Genomic DNA, 17,065 nt, shown 5'->3' with positions numbered 1-17,065 from the left:
TTATGCAGGTGTATTTGTATATATATAACATACATGTATATAATATAGATAATTTGAATTTATCATTACCTACATTTGTTATCTACACTTTTAATCCCAAGAAACTGAGTTCTTTCACAATAATTCAACTCAATTATTTTAATTGAATTCTGTTCTATTACTGTACAAGTACATTCAAAACTGTAAGACCCGTTGTTATTCCAAATGTATATTTGGAATACAATTTAGTTATTTGGAATAACTCTAGTTACCATGAAATTTTGTCTTTCCATTTAATAAATATAATAGGCAGTTTCTAAAACCTCACTTTGGCTGCCATATATGCCATATAGTCATTTTCTTCTAGAATTCTACACATTTTCCAGTAGACATGTACACAAACATTCCAGCTGACTCAAGTAGCCAGAAACCTCATCCAAAAAAATAAATAAATAAATAAATAAATAAATAAATAAAAAATAAAAATAAAAATAAAGTGTAGTTTAGAAGCTATAAGTGCGCTTAAAGTTTCCATTAAAGAAACTATCTGAAACTTAGAAGTGCAGTCCACAAAACTTCTACCTAATCCATTAAGGTGAATAGGAGATCCATGTCACAATTACATCTCAGTATATTTCCATCAATTTTTTCCCATCAAATACACCAACATTTCTATAGCAGACAACATTATCAATAGATAACTCTTAATGGCTACAATGTGGCTTCTCCTCATTTGTTCATTATTTCTGTGTTGTCTTAAAAATCAACAGAACAAAACAAAAACCTTCTGCTTTTGAGGCCTGTTCTTCCTGAGGAAATGTTTATTTGATCTGTGTTGTACATCCATGTTTGTATAATTCAACAAGACCTCCAGCCTACGTGCAATTATATATATATTAATATATATATTTATTCAAAGATGAGTCATCAACAACACAAAACTCTATTAACATGAAAAAATAGCCTTTAACTGTTAATGTCTTATCACACTAAGATACAAAAGAAGTATATTAATTCCATGTTTTACCTTGCAAGTTAAATGTTCTAAAAAATGGAACATGAATGACCAGATGCACAAAATTTTCTCAAGGCTGAAAAAAGGTTGATAAGGAACGAAGGTCAGTGAGTAAGTACTGCATAGACTTCATTTTAATTCATTCTTTGCCTCATTAAGGAGTGTAAAAAAATACCAGCTTAATAGTTTAGATTAGATAGCTTTATGATGGAGCCTATTTAACATTACAAAGTGTCCAGATAAATTTAAAAATTAAATACAACAGTTCTACTTTACAGCAGTTTCAGTGTTGTTGTTGTTGTTGTTTTGGAGGTAAGGGGGGGGAGGGGATAGTTTCTTGGTTTGTTGGTTGATTTCTTTAATGGTGGGATCAGGAATATGTGGAGAATGCATTCAGTAAACCTGAAAGCTGAATTCTCTTCTATATTTTATAACAGCTTCATGGTCTGTTTCACTAACCTGGTAGTTTCTATCCTTCAATGTTTATAGACTCAGTAGCAATCCTCCAAAGACCTACTAGTTTCTGTCTTGTTGAAAGAACTTGAGATAATCCATAACGGTGAAACTTCCTAAATTCTTCCAGCCTGTGGCTATGCAGCAGGGCAGTCATGAGGAACAGAATAATGGCTCACCTTATACAGCCTTTGTGGAAAAATGAGAAAATACAGCAGCCACAAATCACAGCCATGCATTGAACTATGTGAGAGTCTTCAGCTGCATTGTTGTTGGGTAGCATTCTGATATTGATTCTTCCCCATCTACATTTCCCTCTTTAACAGTTTCTTTTGAGAGGAAGAATGTAGCTTCAGTGTTCAGAGAGGCTCAAGAAATTTAATTTTTCTTGGTTCCTATAGATGCAATTCTAAGTGATTTCAGTATTCTGTTAGAGTCCTTAGAAAGTAACAGCAATCTAGACAAGAGAAAAGGACAGTAGGGATTAGGCTCCATGTGTTTTTTTTCCTTTTTTTTTTTTTCTTGTATTTTTTTTTCATCTCATCACCTCTTCTGCAAAGACCATAATGTTTCTTATTAGTGTTTTTTTTTTTGTTGGTGGTGGTTTTTTTCTTCTTCTGAGAGCTACTTAACACTGGGGAGTTTTAAGAATAGAAGCAGGGGGCTTATCAGGTTTTAATATATATTTGTTTATGTTTGTGTTTTTCTTCTGAATGTTTTAGACATTGAAATGAATATAGTTATTTATATATAGCTAGTTATAGAATGTTTTAGTTATAGAAAAATAAGAACGTTAACTAACTGATAAATAATTTCCTACTAACCAGTTTTCTGTTATTTCTTTGCTTTTTTTTTTCAGTGATTCTAAGAAGTAAATGATATTTAGAAGCTTCTGAGAGTAAGGCCACAGTTGTTTTTACTTCGGTTTGTTTTTCTTTGCTGTCTGTGGTGCTTTGTTTTATTTTGTTTTGCTTTCCATTTCCATTTACATTTCTGTAATGTTGTTAAGCTATTATAATATTTTCCCTCTGATCATTACAAATGATGAGTCTCTATTCCACAGACATGGAGTAGAGAGCTTCACATTCTAATTCTCCTCTGGCAAATAATTTTCCATCATGAATTGTTTTTATTCTTATTGACATAATCTCAATGACATGTGTTCTTCATGAAAACCTACTTGTTTTCATGATGTAAAAACCTTATTTTGCAAGATTTTCTAAAACCAAATAGCATTCCTAGTGTTGCTGCTACATTTGGTAAAAGCTTCCCCCTGTTGACAAAAGCATTTTCTGGTGGCAGGAAGGCTTTTTTTCTTTTTTATTATTTCTTTATTTTATGTTATATGTGTTTGTATTTGTTTTTTATTATTTATTTTTATTGTTACATCCTGTATCTGTATATCTACATGTTTTCAGTGCAGCACCAGGGTAGCATTGGATTGTGCATTTTATACCTTATGCATTGTATACATCTTGTTACCTCTGCAAAAAAAACACAGAGAATAACCTATGTGGAAGATGTCTGATGACATTGTACTTTGTAATTTTCTATGGTTTTCTTGCTTATATATTCTTATACAGTGTTAAACTGTTGTTATTTTTTATGAAAAAGCAATACCGAAAATGCTGTCATGTCAAATTTAACTAGTAAACACAGTGAAAAAAAGAAAAAAAAAAAAAAAAAAAAAGAAAGAAAGAAAATAATAATAAAAAAACTAATTTACCCAGATTTTTTTTTTTTAATAAAAGGACCAAAAAAAAAGAAAATTAGGTTTTCTACCACTTTTCCATAGTATACAAACAGTTCTTCCAACTTGGAATAAAGTAGGAATTGAGATAGTGTGAGAAGAACAAATAGCCAGGGACGGCAAAAAATGATTATGGTCAGAGGCAAGAAATGAGAGTTTAAGTCATCAGCTGTGCTTTAATACCCTAAATCTATCCTCTAATAATGTAGAAATGGGTGGAAACCTAAAGGCAGAAACAGGAGGTGACATTAGTCTGAATTTAAGAAACTTAAAACTCTGTGCAGTAGTCAAAACATAGGTTTCTAGAGCCATCTGTTGTGACTGACACTGTCACACTTAGGTCCATCTACTCCAGAACAGCTTGAATCTGCCATAGGCTTTGACTTATAGACAAAGAGGATTTATTTCAATATCATAAGCATAAACACTTACTAATATTTGTGATGCTACAGGGTATCTAAACAATACCACTCCAACAAAGGAGAGGCAGACTTATTTGAGATAAATGGCAATCACAGGCACACTGGCACAAGTACAGGGAATCTCAAATGCCAGTCAAAAACTGTAGGTATGAAAGCAAATTAAAATTTAAGCAAGGACTCATGGGTAGTGCATACAACACATGACAACAGTGAGATCATTACAATCTGAATCTGAAGCACATAGGACCAGCATCACAGTTTTCAGGAGTTTAGACAGATGATTTTGAAATGGAGATGTGAAAAAGGCTACTATGGAGAACTCAAAAACATGGAGAATAGTATTAAAAAATAATAATAATAATAAATAAAAAGGTTATTGAAGTTCTTGTAGTTCCTAAACTCTAGTCAATTCATAATTTACTTGGGAACTTGTCACTTCAGTCACTTCATCCTGGAATCCTGCTATTTGGGAAGCCTGTTGGAACATCAACAAACTGTATGGCAAATGGGAAGAGCTCCCCTGTATACAATCTAGAATCACCTAATTCCCTAGAGCCTTGAAATGGTTCCTTGCAGATAAATGTCTCTGTGTGAACATGCGAACATCAGTTTTCTAAGTAAACAGTTTTGATTTAGAGTCTGGGTATAAACATATAAATGTCTGCAAAATCTAGAATAAGCTCTGAACCAATAACTGTTGTTTAATGCTGATAATATAACACTTTGTTAGCCCACTGGATGCCATTAAGTTTCTTTTATGCATCTAGCATGTAACTTGAGTACTTACTCAGAAAGTCAGATATTTGAGGTGTTTGAATTCCTGAAAATAAAAAGCTATAACTGGACTTTGTATCACAAGAGCTGGAGAAGGAACAAACTCAGTGTGAAGATGATGGACATCTGTGAAATGTAAATAGGCTGGAGGAAACTATGAGCTGGAATACAGATGTACCTCTTCTTAACATCATTGCTGCAAAACTTTCTCACTGAAATGTTTTGAAACTTCTCCTTGTGGGGAAAGATAAACAAACAAACAAATAGTCTCTACAAGCTTATTAATAACTACAAAGAAAAATAATATACAGTGCTGAGATAATTATTACTATGTCCTCCAGAACAACAAAGGTGAACACTTCAGTAGAAACAACATCATTTCCCTGGTGCTCAGAAACCGAGCCCAAACTCTTAAACATGCTTTCCCTTCTGTCTCTAGTTCCTGTCCTTTCTCTTGCCTCTCATCTGAAGGAAAAATGACAACTGAACTCCAATGCATGGTTTTTGTCAGTAGTCAAAATATCTTAAAATTGAGTGTCAGAGCAACACACACAGCAGAAACAGTCTCAAGGCATTCTAAGGTGACAGAGAGGCCATGTCATCAATGTCTCTGTATACTCGATACCTATGAGACTGACTTTGCAATCTAAGGTGTTGTTTACAGATCAGCATAAGGACAACAGCAGTCATTCTCATTTAAAGGGTGGTAATAACAACTTTCTTTCCTGTATCAGACAAGTTAGCATATAGGTAACTTTTAATCAACATGGTCATCTACATGTTTATGATGTGCTTCCCTCTTTTTTATCCTCCTATACAAGCTCCCAGATCCAAACATGAGTAAATTCTTGGTTACTTCTCAAGGCATGCACTCCTTGTCTCCCAGAGATTCATGTAGAACTACATAGAAGAACACCTCCAAAAAATAAAAAGCAAAGCTGGATTCCAGAATTCTCAGCTGATGTAAGGTTGAAGTCACACAAACAACTTATGCATATGGAATGTGGAACACTCAACAAAGCTCCTAAAAGCATTATCATGCAAGCAAAGTCTTGCATAGTTAAATCCTTCTAGCCTCCACTGCACATGCAAATCATGACTGTGAATGCACAAGCAGGGTAGCAATTCTTATAATGTTCATATTCTCATAGTACTTGGGGAATTTTAATGAATACATGTATAATTCATTTAAAAGGAGATAACTGACATGTGGCATACCAGGAACTGTGACCTGTTCTATTGATGTTAATTATAACAGCCTTAGCCAACTATCGTGATGAACCTCCTTGAACCTTACAATACCTCATATATTTCTCCCTTGCTATAAATGTTTTATTTTACCTGATACAATAATGAAATTGTCAAGATAATGAACAGAGTAATCATTTCACACAAATGGCTAACTTTAATTAAAAATCACAGTGTTGATGGCTAAAATATGGGGGTAACAGACCATTGATCAGATTACAGAGCACAGATAATAGAGATGTGGTTATAGATGCAGGGACCTGTGAACCCCATCTTACTGAAGGATGTAATGTTTGCTGTCAGTAAGTAGTGGTCTCAACACATCATTAGTCCATATATATGTAATTCTTTACTCAGCAGTTAAATCTGCAAGGACAAATAATACCTGTAATACCAACTCCTAGTTGAAATTAATGAGGCAATTGCCAAGGTGAGGGATGTCAGTGTTCGAAGAATGTGGTTCCCAGAAGCAATGAATATAAAAGTGTACTTGTTCTTCTTAAGGTATTTGTGCACCCTCAGCAAGTTTGCCAATGACACCGAGCTGTGTGGTGCAGTCGACATGCTGGAGGGAAGGGATGCCATCCAGAGGGACCCAGATAAGCTTGAGAGGTGGGCCTGGATGAACTTCATGAAGTACAACAAGGCCAAGTGCAAGGACCTGTACCTGGGCCAGGGCGATCCCAAGCACAAATACAGAGTGGGTGGAGAATGGATTAAGAGCAGCCCTGATGAGAAGGCCCTGGGGTGTTGGTTGATGAGAATCTCAACATGAACCAGCAATGTGTGCTTGCAGCCCAGAAAGCCAACTGTATCCTGGGCTGCATCCAAACAAGCATGGCCAGCAGGCTGAGGGAGGTGATTCTCCTTTGCTCTCTTGGTACCCCACCTGCAGCAATGTATTCATCTCTGGTGTTCCCAGCACAAGAAAGACATGGATGTATTAGAACAAGTCCAGAGGAGGACCACAAAAATTATTGGAGGATGGGAGCATGTCTCCTACTAAGACAGGCTGAGGAAGTTGAGCTTGTTCAACCTGGAGAAGAGAAGGCTTTGGGTAGACCTTATTGCAGCCTTCCAGTACCTAAAGGGGGAAAGCTGGGGAAGGACACTTTGTCAGGGAGTGTACTGATATGACAAGGGACAATGGCTTTAAACTAAAAGAGGATAGATTTAGACTAGATATAAGGAAGAAATTCTTTACCATGATGATTGTGAGGGACTGGAACAGGTTGCCCAGAGAAGCTTCCATCCCTGGAAGTGTTCAAGGCCAGGTTGAATGGGGCTTTGAACAACCTGATTTAGTGGGAGGTGTTCCTGACCACAACAGTAGGTTTGGAACTAGATGAACTTTAGGATGCCTTCCAACCTAAACCATTCTATGATTCTGTGATTCCGTGATTCTTGATATTATATTTCATAGAACCTGGGTTGAAAAGGACCTTAAGGATCATCTAGTTTCAGCCCCCCTGCTCTGGGCAGGGTTTCCAACCACTAAAGCAGGCTGCCCACAGTCACAGCAAGCCTGGCCTTGAATGCTTCCAGTGATGGGGCATCCACAACCTCCCTGGGCAACCTGTTCCAGTCCCTCACCATCCTCTGAGTGAAAAACGTTCTCCTAATTTCCAACCTACATCTCCTCTATCCTAGTAAACTAAGAGTATTCCCTCTTGTCCTATCACTACCAACACATATAAACAGGCATTCCCCCTTCTGTTTATACACTCTCTTCAAGTACTAGAAGACCGCAGTGAGGTCTCTCCAGAGCCTTCCAGGGTATTTGGTAGTGAAGAGCAGAACGACCACTGCCACCCATCTTATGGTGTGTTGCTCCATGGCTACCTAAGCAAGTAATACTCACTACAGAGGGACAGAGAAGTTGGCTTGTCCAAAGAATCTCAGACCTACACTGTTCTGTGTGTAGTGATCAGTTTCATGTCTTGCTAGTTTCTGTTATTGCACTTTTCATTATTGGAAAAAGCTTATAAACTAATCACATATCATAAAGACAGAGAGGATATTACTTTTGACAAGTTCAGGTTCCTCAATTAGGAAAAGCATTGATTCTCTTTCTCTCCATCTGTTTTGGCAGGTGGTGAGAGGAAAGGAAAAAAGAAATAATAAAATTTGGATTACAAATCAAAATGATGAAGGTGATGCTGAAAGAACTGACAGGGTCCAGAACTGTTTGCAGATGTGGATATATCACAGAATCACAGAATCGTGGAATTTCAAGGCTGGAAGAGACCTCAAGATCATCGAATCCAACCTCTGACCTAACTCTAACAAGTCCTCCACTAAACCATATCACTAAGTTCAACATCTAAACATCTTTTAAAGACCTCCAGGGATGGTGACTTCACCACTTCCCTGGGCAGCCCATTCCAATGCCTAACAACCCTCTCAGTAAAGAAGTTCTTCCTAACATCCAACCTAAAACTCCCCTGGAGCAACTTTAGCCCATTCCCCCTCATCCTGTCACCAGGCACGTGGGAGAACAGACCAACCCCCACCTCGCTACAGCCTCCCTTGAGGTACGTATAGAGAGCGATAAGGTTACCCCCGAGCCTCCTTTTCTCCAAGCTGAACAAGCCCAGCTCCCTCAGCCGCTCCTCGTAGGACTTTTTCTCCAGACCCCTCGCCAGCTTCGTTGCCCTTCTCTGGACTCGCTCGAGCACCTCCATGTCCTTCTTGTAGCAAGGGGCCCAAAACTGAACACAGTACTCGAGGTGCAGCCTCACCAGAGCTGAGTACAGGGGGATAATTGCTTCCCTAGACCTGCTGGCCACACTGCTTCTTATACAAGCCAGGATGCTGTTGGCTTTCTTGGCCACCTGAGCACACTGCTGGCTCATATTCAGTCAACTATCCACCATCACTCCCACGTCCTTCTCTGCCAGGCAGCTCTCCAACCATTCCTCTCCCAGCCTGTAGCTCTGCTTGGAGTTATTGCACCCCAGGTGCAGGACCCGGCACTTGGCCTTGTTGAACTTCATGCAGTTGACCTCAGCCCATCAGTCCAGCCTATCCAGATCCTCCTGCAGAGCCTTCCTACCCTCGAGCAGATCGATACATGCACCTATCTTGGTGTCATCTGCGAACTTACTGAGGGTGCACTCAATGCCCTTGTCCAGATCATTGGTGAAGATATTAAAGAGGACAGGCCCCAGCACCGAGCCCTGGGGAGTGCCACTGGTGACCGGCCTCCAACTGGATTTGACTCCATTCACCATGACTCTTTGGGTCCGGCTATCCAGCCAGTTTCTAACCCAACAAAGTGTGCGCCAGTCCAAGCCAAGAGCAGCCAGTTTCTTGAGGAGAATGCTGTGGGAAATGGTGTCAAAAGCCTTGCTGAAGTCAAGGTAGACCACATCCACAGCCTTTCCCTCATCCATCCAGTGCGTCACTTTGTCATAGAAGGAGATCAGGTTCGTCAACCTGCCTTTCATAAACCCATGCTGACTGGACCTGATTGCCTGCTTTCCCTGCAAGTGCCGTTTGATGACTCTCAAGATAATCTGCTCCATGAGCTTCCCTGGCACTGAGGTCAAACTGATAGGCCTATAGTTCCCCGGGTCTGTCCTCCAGCCCTTCTTGTAGATGGGCATCACGTTTGCTAGCCACCACTCAACTGGGACCTCCCCTGATAGCCAGGATTGCTGATAAATTATGGTAAGTGGCTTGGCCAGCTCCTCTGCCAGTTCTCTCAGTACCCTCGGGTGGATCCCATCCGGCCCCATTGACTTGCGCACATCCAAGTGCCGTAGCAGGTCACCAACCATTTACTCATGGATAGTGAGGGTCACATTCTGCTCCCCATCCCCTTCCGCCAGCTCAGGGTACTGGGTATTCAGAGAACAACCGGTATTGCCGCTAAAGGCTGAGGCAAAGAAGGCATTAAGCACCTCCGCCTTCTTCATCTTTTGCGACTAGGTTTCCCCCCACATCCAGTAAAGGATGGAGATTCTCCTTAGTCCTCCGTTTTGTACTGATGTATTTGTAAAAAGATTTTTTGTTGTCTTTAACGGCTGTAGCCAGATTGAGCTCCAGATGACCTTTGGCCTTTCTAATTTTTTCCCTGCACAGCCTCGCAACACCCTTATAGTCCTCCTCAGTGGCCCGCCCTTTTCTCCAAAGATTATAAATCCTCTTTTTTCTCCTAAGCTCAAGCTGCAACTCTCTGTTGAGCCAGGCCGGTCTTCTTCCACACCGGTTCGTCTTTGGGCATGTGGGGATGGACCGCTCCTGCGCCATTAAGATTTCCCTCTTGAAGAGCGCCCAGCCTTCCTGGACTCCTCTGCCCTTCAGAACCACCTCCCAAGGGACTCTACCAACCAGTGTCCTGAGCAGCTCAAAGTCAGCCCTCCGGAAGTCCAATACAATGGTTTTACTGGTCCCCTTCCTGGCCTCACCAAGAATAGTGAACTCCACCATTGAGTGGTCACTCTGCCCAAGACAGATTCCAACCACCACATCTCCTACCAGTCCTTCTCTGTTTGTGAAGAGAAGGTCTAGCGGGGCACCACCCCAGTAGGCTCACTAACCAGCTGCATCAGGAAGCTATCTTCCACGCTCTCCAGAAACCTCCTAGACTGCTTTCTCTGGGCTGTGTTGTGCTTCCAGGATATGTCAGGGAAGTTGAAGTCCCCCACGAGTACAAGAGCTGACGATTTCGCAACTTCTGTCAGCTGCCTGTAGAATTCCTCATCCGTCTCCTCATCCTGGTTCGGTGGTCTCTAACAGACCCCGACCAGGACGCTAGCCTTGTTGGCCTTCCCGCCGATCCTAACCCACAGGGACTCAACCTTGTCATTCCCAGCCTCGAGTTCTACAACATCGAAAGATTCTCTAATATAGAGAGCCACACCACCACCCCTTCTGTGCTGCCTGTCCCTTCTGAAGAGCTTATAGCCAGTCACTGCAGCACTCCAGTCATGAGAGTGGTCTCACCACGTCTCCGTGATGGCAACCAAGTAGTAGCCTGCCTGCTGCACGATGGCTTCCAGTTCCTCCTGTTTGTTACCCATGCTACGTGCATTGGTGTAGATCCACTTCAGCTGGGCCATTGCCTTATCCCCTGGCCTTGCCATTGTTCCCCCTGGCACAGCCCCAACAAGCCTTGTTTCAGCCCCATCCCCCATCTTACCTAGTTTAAAACCCTCTCAATGAGCCCCGCCAGCTCCTGGCCCAGGATCTGTTTTCCCCTTAGATATAGGGACCCGTCTGCGGCCATCAGACTGGGTGCCGAGTAAATCGCCCCATGGTCAAAAAAAAAAAGGTTTCTGTGCTGGCACCAGCCTCTGAGCCATGTGTTTATCAGGTGGGCTTTCCATGTCCTGTCTGTACCCCTCCCTGCCACCATAGGGATAGACGAAAACACCACCTGTACTCCCACTTTCTCCACTAATCGTCCCAGTCCCCTAAAGTCCCGTTTGATAGCCTTCAGGCTTCTCTCTTCAATGTCATCACTGCCCGCCTGGACTATCAAAAGAGGATACTAGTCAGAGGGGCGAACCAGGTTGGGAAACTCTGACAATGTCCCTGACCCTGGCCCCAGGGAGGCAGCAGACTTCCCTACGGGTAGGGTCAGGCCGACAAATAGGGCCCTCTGTTCCCCTGAGAAGAGAGTGTCCCACAACAATCACCCTTCTTTCTTTCTTGGTGGAGGCAGTCTTGAGGCGTGGAGTCGACTTCCTCGCCCTAGGCATCCTCCTGGGTACGCTTTCTACCTTTTCCTCAGCTACCAGTCTCTCAAGCTCCAGGGCCTCAAACCTGTTGCATAAGGGCACCTGGGAAGGCGGGGCCAGAAGGGAAGGGCATCGCCTGCGATGTCGAGTGGGGACCTGTCTCCATTCCTCCTCAACTCCCAGACCCCCTCCCTCTGCCCAACGGTGACAGGGCAGGGGGTCCACTCCCATTTGGGGTGTCTCACCCCGGTACCTCTCCTTGAGGCCCTGCAGGGAGTTGCTCCACCAGTCTATCTCCCGCTCACACTCCCTAATATCCCTCAACCTCTCCACCTCCTCCTTGAGCTCTGCCACCATGCAGACCAGATCATCCACCTGCTCACACCGCAGTTTCTCTGCCTCCTACTGATGACAGCAACAGGCTCAGACACTCCCTGCATCCAGTGGCCTGAACTGCTGTATTTTTGGACGGGTAGTCGGTCTGGGTGTGTACCGTCTTCCTGGAGAGAGCACCATGCCTGGCGGAGACCATAGCAGCCTAGCTAACGGGAGGCTGCCATTACAGGAGGGGTTCGTATGCCCTTCCTGCTTGCCCTGCCTGAGCATAATTTCACATTATGGCCTTTATGGAAGCAGAGGCAACTAGTGGCAACAGAAAAAATTAAGCAGTTCTAATGAGTGAAGGTTAATGGTTGGCCTCCTTTAAAGCTGCATTCAATATCATTACAAACAGAAAAGAAAAGAGCTGGAGATCTGTAAGACTGAGGATACATAAATTGATTTTATATACTCACACAAGCAAAGGACATGTTTAGCTACCCAATCCTTCTGTATATATGGCCATGGAGAAGAAGATTTGCAGCACACATATGCTTGAGAGCTACAGTTAGACCAATTCACTTAGTTGCCACCAAACTGTAACAACATTCAGTCATTATCAGTCAAGATGAATCTGAACCAACAACCTAAAGGTAAAATATTTTGTTACCTATTAGGTTGGTCTTTGTTGTTTTTTTTTGGGGGGGAGGGTGAGGGGAAGTGAGGAGGGGTGTTTTTCTGTTTTGTATTGTGGTGGGTGTTGTTTTTTTTTGTTGTTGTTTTGTTTTTGGTGGGGAGGTATTTTTGAAAACATGAAAGTAATTCTACTTGGGCAAATAAATATTTAAACACTATTCATGGTACATAAATATGTACTGATTCAAGATCTATGAGTCTTAAATGATTTGATTTTAAAACCAAACAAACAAATTTGCCTGCTTTTCAGCTTTAATAAACTGGGCTATCAGAGATGAATTTCAACTAATGCCATGCTTAAATTTTAGGATACATAAAATACATTAGAAGCACAGTATGAGGCCAAGCAAACTGGAAAACCAGTGCCTTGGAACGTCTCTTACAATATTATTTGTGCTACATTTCAATCGCTCTAGGATAGTCAGTGTTTATAAGGTATGCCTTAAGAAATTTCCATTATTGTGTATATAAATAACAATAATAGTGATTACATATAGAGCATTTTATGTCTTTAAAAAACAGAGATGGTGGCAGATTTTTTTTTTCAGAAAGAGATAGTTCTCTCTTTGAAATTAAATATGATACTAATATGTATGATAGCATTATATGCATTCATTTTATGAATTATCTCACTATTTAATAAATGTTATTAATAAAAAATTAAAAACTCACACCGTATAGTAACCGATAAGAGCAAATCAATTCACTTTGAGTGGTAAAACTGAAACCTGTTTCAAGCAGAAACCTGGATAGGGACAAAGGCATAACGTTATGTTATACCTACAAGGAGAGGCTTTCAGAGAGACTTTCAGGAGAGACTTTAATTTTTCCACCACATAGTGACATGCAGTCATACACACTTTCTCCCTTGAGCAGTGTAACCAAATAAGCTTCCTTTTTTTAAGCCCATTAACATTATCAACATTTGTCAAGATAAAGAAACTTTGAAGAGTCTCACTCTGTTACGTCTGAATGCCACTTTAGCTCTTCTGAATATAAGAGCTAAAGCTGACTATATAGCTTGAAGGTGAAACAATCTGAGAAGAAATATGATTATTTTTCTAATGTCTGTTGATGGTAAATATTAGCAACATGATTCATGAATATTTCTTTATTATGAATCGCTAAATACTAATATTACCTTATACATGTCCAAAGAAGGTTAAAGAAGCTGTCTAGAAAATGAGTCCTGTGAAGAGCAGCTGAGGCAACTACAGTTGTTTAGCTTGCAGTAAAGAAGGCTCAGGGAGACCTTATTGTACTTTATTACAATTACCTTAAAGGAGGTTATAACAAGGTGAGGATTGGGCTCTTCTCCAAAGCACAAGGTGATAAAATTATGTGAAATGGCCTCAAGTTGCACCAGGGGAGGTTTAGGTTGAGTATTAGGAAAAAAAAATCTTCCTGACAGAGTTGAGTGGAAAAAGCCCTGCCTGTCCTAAAATCCAGTCACTACTGGTGTCCCACAGGGCTCGGTACTGGGGCCAGTCCTCTTCCAATACCTTCATTGATGATCTGGATGAGGGCATCAAATGCACCCTCAGTAAGTTCGCAGATGACACCAAGATAGGTGCATGTATCGATCTGCTCGAGGGTAGGAAGGCTCTGCAGGAGGATCTGGATAGGCTGGACTGATGGGCTGAGGTCAACTGCATGAAGTTCAACAAGGCCAAGTGCCGGGTCCTGCACCTGGGATGAAATAACCCCAAGCAGAGCTACAGGCTGGGAGAGGAATGGTTGGAAAGCCGCCTGGCGGAGAAGGACATGGGAGTATTGGTTGATGGTTGACTGAATATGAGCCAGCAGTGTGCTCAGGTGGCCAAGAAAGCCAACAGCATCCTGGATTGTATAAGAAATAGTGTGGCCAGCAGGTCTAGGGAAATGATTGTCCCCTGTACTCGGCTCTGGTGAGGCCGCACCTCGAGTACTGTGTTCAGTTTTGGGCCCCTTGCTACAAGAAGGACATGGAGGTGCTCGAGCGAGTCCAGAGAAGGGCAACGAAGCTGGCGAGTGGTCTGGAGAAAAAGTCCTACGAGGAGTGGCTGAGGGCGCTGGGCTTGTTCAGCTTGGAGAAAAGGAGGCTCAGGGGCAACCTTATCACTCTTTATAATTACATTAAAGGAGGCTGTAGCGAGGTGGGGGTTGGTCTATTCTCCCACATGCCTGGTGACAGGACGAGGGGGAATGGGCTAAAGTTGCTCCAGGGGAGTTTTAGGTTGGATGTTAGGAAGAACTTCTTTACTGAGAGGGTTGTTAGGCATTGGAACGGGCTGCCCAGGGAAGTGCTTGAGTCACCATCCCTGGAGGTCTTTAAAAGACATTTAGATGTAGAGCTTAGGGATATGGTTTAGTGGATGACTTGTTAGTGTTAGGTTGGACTCGATGATCTTGAGGTCTCTTCCAGCCTTGAAATTCCATGATTCTGTGATTCTGTGAATAGGTTCCCCCGGGAAGTGCTTGAGTCACCATCCCTGGAGGTCTTCAAGAAATGCGTAGACTTAGTAGCATGTTTTAGTGGTGGACTTGTCAATACTAAGTTAAAGGCTGGACTAGATGAACATTGAGATCATTTCCAACCTGAACGATTCTGTGAGTCTATATGATACTGAAACACTTAAAGGATCTGCTTTTTTATGTAACAAATGTTAATGTCATAAAATTTGTCCATAATTTCAGAAGATATAAAGCACTGTTAATGTCTGACCATCTGACCATGCTCAATATCCCCGTAAAGTCTCAGATTATATATTATGTCCATTATATTTTTTCTTGTAGCATTACTGTTCTTTTCATTTAGTATAGTGCAAATGTAGCCAATTTTGAAGGTGGAAACAAGTAACTTTGGCAGCATTTATGAAAAGGCTGCAAGACCAAGCTATATCTTGAACTGATCTGTCAGACCTCACATGCTAAGAAAAGAAATCACACATAATGCACAAGTTAACATTAGAAGTCTATGTTTTACAGCAAAGTAATCCTAGGTAAATCAGTGGACTTGTTTTTGCTCTAGACTTGTTCTTGATAACACAGATGTTTTTCAGTGCCTTTTTACACTCCTCATGTCATGTTTTTAACTAACATTAGTCTGCCCTTAAAAATTACATATATTTTTCAGTTCCCATTTACTAAACAGTCTAATTGTACAATCTTCATTGCTTTCTGCTCTTCGTCCCTCTCACAGAAAGCCAAAGTATCACAGGCTGTCAAAATCAATCTGTCATTATCTTGGGAAATAACATTGCAAGTAAGCATGTGAAGGGGTGGTCTTAGAATATTTCTGTCAATTAATTTTCACTACAGACAGTCACACATTTGGAGTCTACCCCAGCTGGGTTTTCAGTGGTCTTCCCATGTTAGTGAAGCTGCTGTGTCCATTGCCAGCCATGCTAGTTTTCATATAGAAACCTAGAGCTAGCTGGAAGATGGAGGCAGCTGTGCATTGTTTCTGTGTCTTGATAAACAGAATACTTGATCTCTTTTTTTTTTCTGAAACACTCAGAGATATTCATAATGCAACATCATATGTCTCTCAGTATTTTAGAGAGGCAGGTTGGGATGGAGTTAACTTTCCCCACAGCAACTCACAAAACAATGTTTTGTCTACTGCTGAGCAATGTTGGCACAGCAAAAGTCTCTGTAAGCACCACTTAAGGCCAGGAGGCTGGGGATGGGGAAGAGGTGGGAAGGGACAGCTGACCTAAACTGACCAAAGTGATATTTCCATACCATACACTCAGAAATAAAAGGTGGGAAAAGGGAATGGGAGACGGGGCTCTGTCCTCCCCAAAAATCACTATGTGTATTGAGGCCCTGCTTCTCCCAATACATGGTTGAACATTGTTCATTGATCAGAAGTAGAGAATTTTTTCTCCCTCTTTGCTTCCATGCAGCCCTTGATTTATTTATTTTTTCTCATTCTTTTCCCTTCAATTAAATTATCCTTACCTCAACCCCTCAACCTGTGAGCTTTTTTGTTTTCCCATCATATTTTCTTCCTCCCCCTTCCTTTCCTTTGAGAAAGAGAAGTGGGAGAGCCATTGTGGTGGAATTGATCTGTTTATCAAGATGAAAACACCTTGTCTTGTGGTTTATCCCCCCATTTGTAAATGGAAATTAAAATTTCCTCTGCCTGTCCTTTCTGCTTTGAGCATGACTTCATGCAACACAGGACAGACACAAGCTGACTTCATGTATATCCTAAACACTGAAGTCCCTGTAATGGAGACAGTCCAAGCAGGTTCTCTTCCAGACATTTTCACTGGGAAGTTAAATAGTTCTTTTGACAAAAACTAACTTTTGTACAGAATGTGATAAGGACAACACAGCTTTTTACCTATTAAATATATTTAACACCATAGACCAGCCCAGAAATAAGCTCTGGGTGAGCGATCTTTCTGTCTACTTATTTTTGTTTGTTTGTTTGTTTGTTTTATGTTACAAGATTCAGAAGAAATACATCATGGTTGCAAAGCTGAGATGAAATTCTGCAAGTCATGTAACGTTCCTATAAGATTCTACTTTCACATTAATCAAAGGATTGTTCTTTTCCAAATATAAAAACTAGAAAGGTATTATAAGTTTAAAAACTGACATAAAATTATTTTAGTGTTCACCATTAAAATCAACATTTGTTATGATCTAAAGGTGTTTTTTTATTTTGTTTTGTTTTATCAAGCTGTACTTAACAATACTTAAGATTGAAAAGGTTAATCATTTTCCTAAA

Source organism: Aythya marila, assembly GCF_965140915.1.
Source record: "Aythya marila genome assembly, chromosome: 1".
Classification (NCBI taxonomy): Eukaryota; Metazoa; Chordata; class Aves; order Anseriformes; family Anatidae; genus Aythya; species Aythya marila.
Note: the sequence above shows the minus strand (reverse complement) of the source record.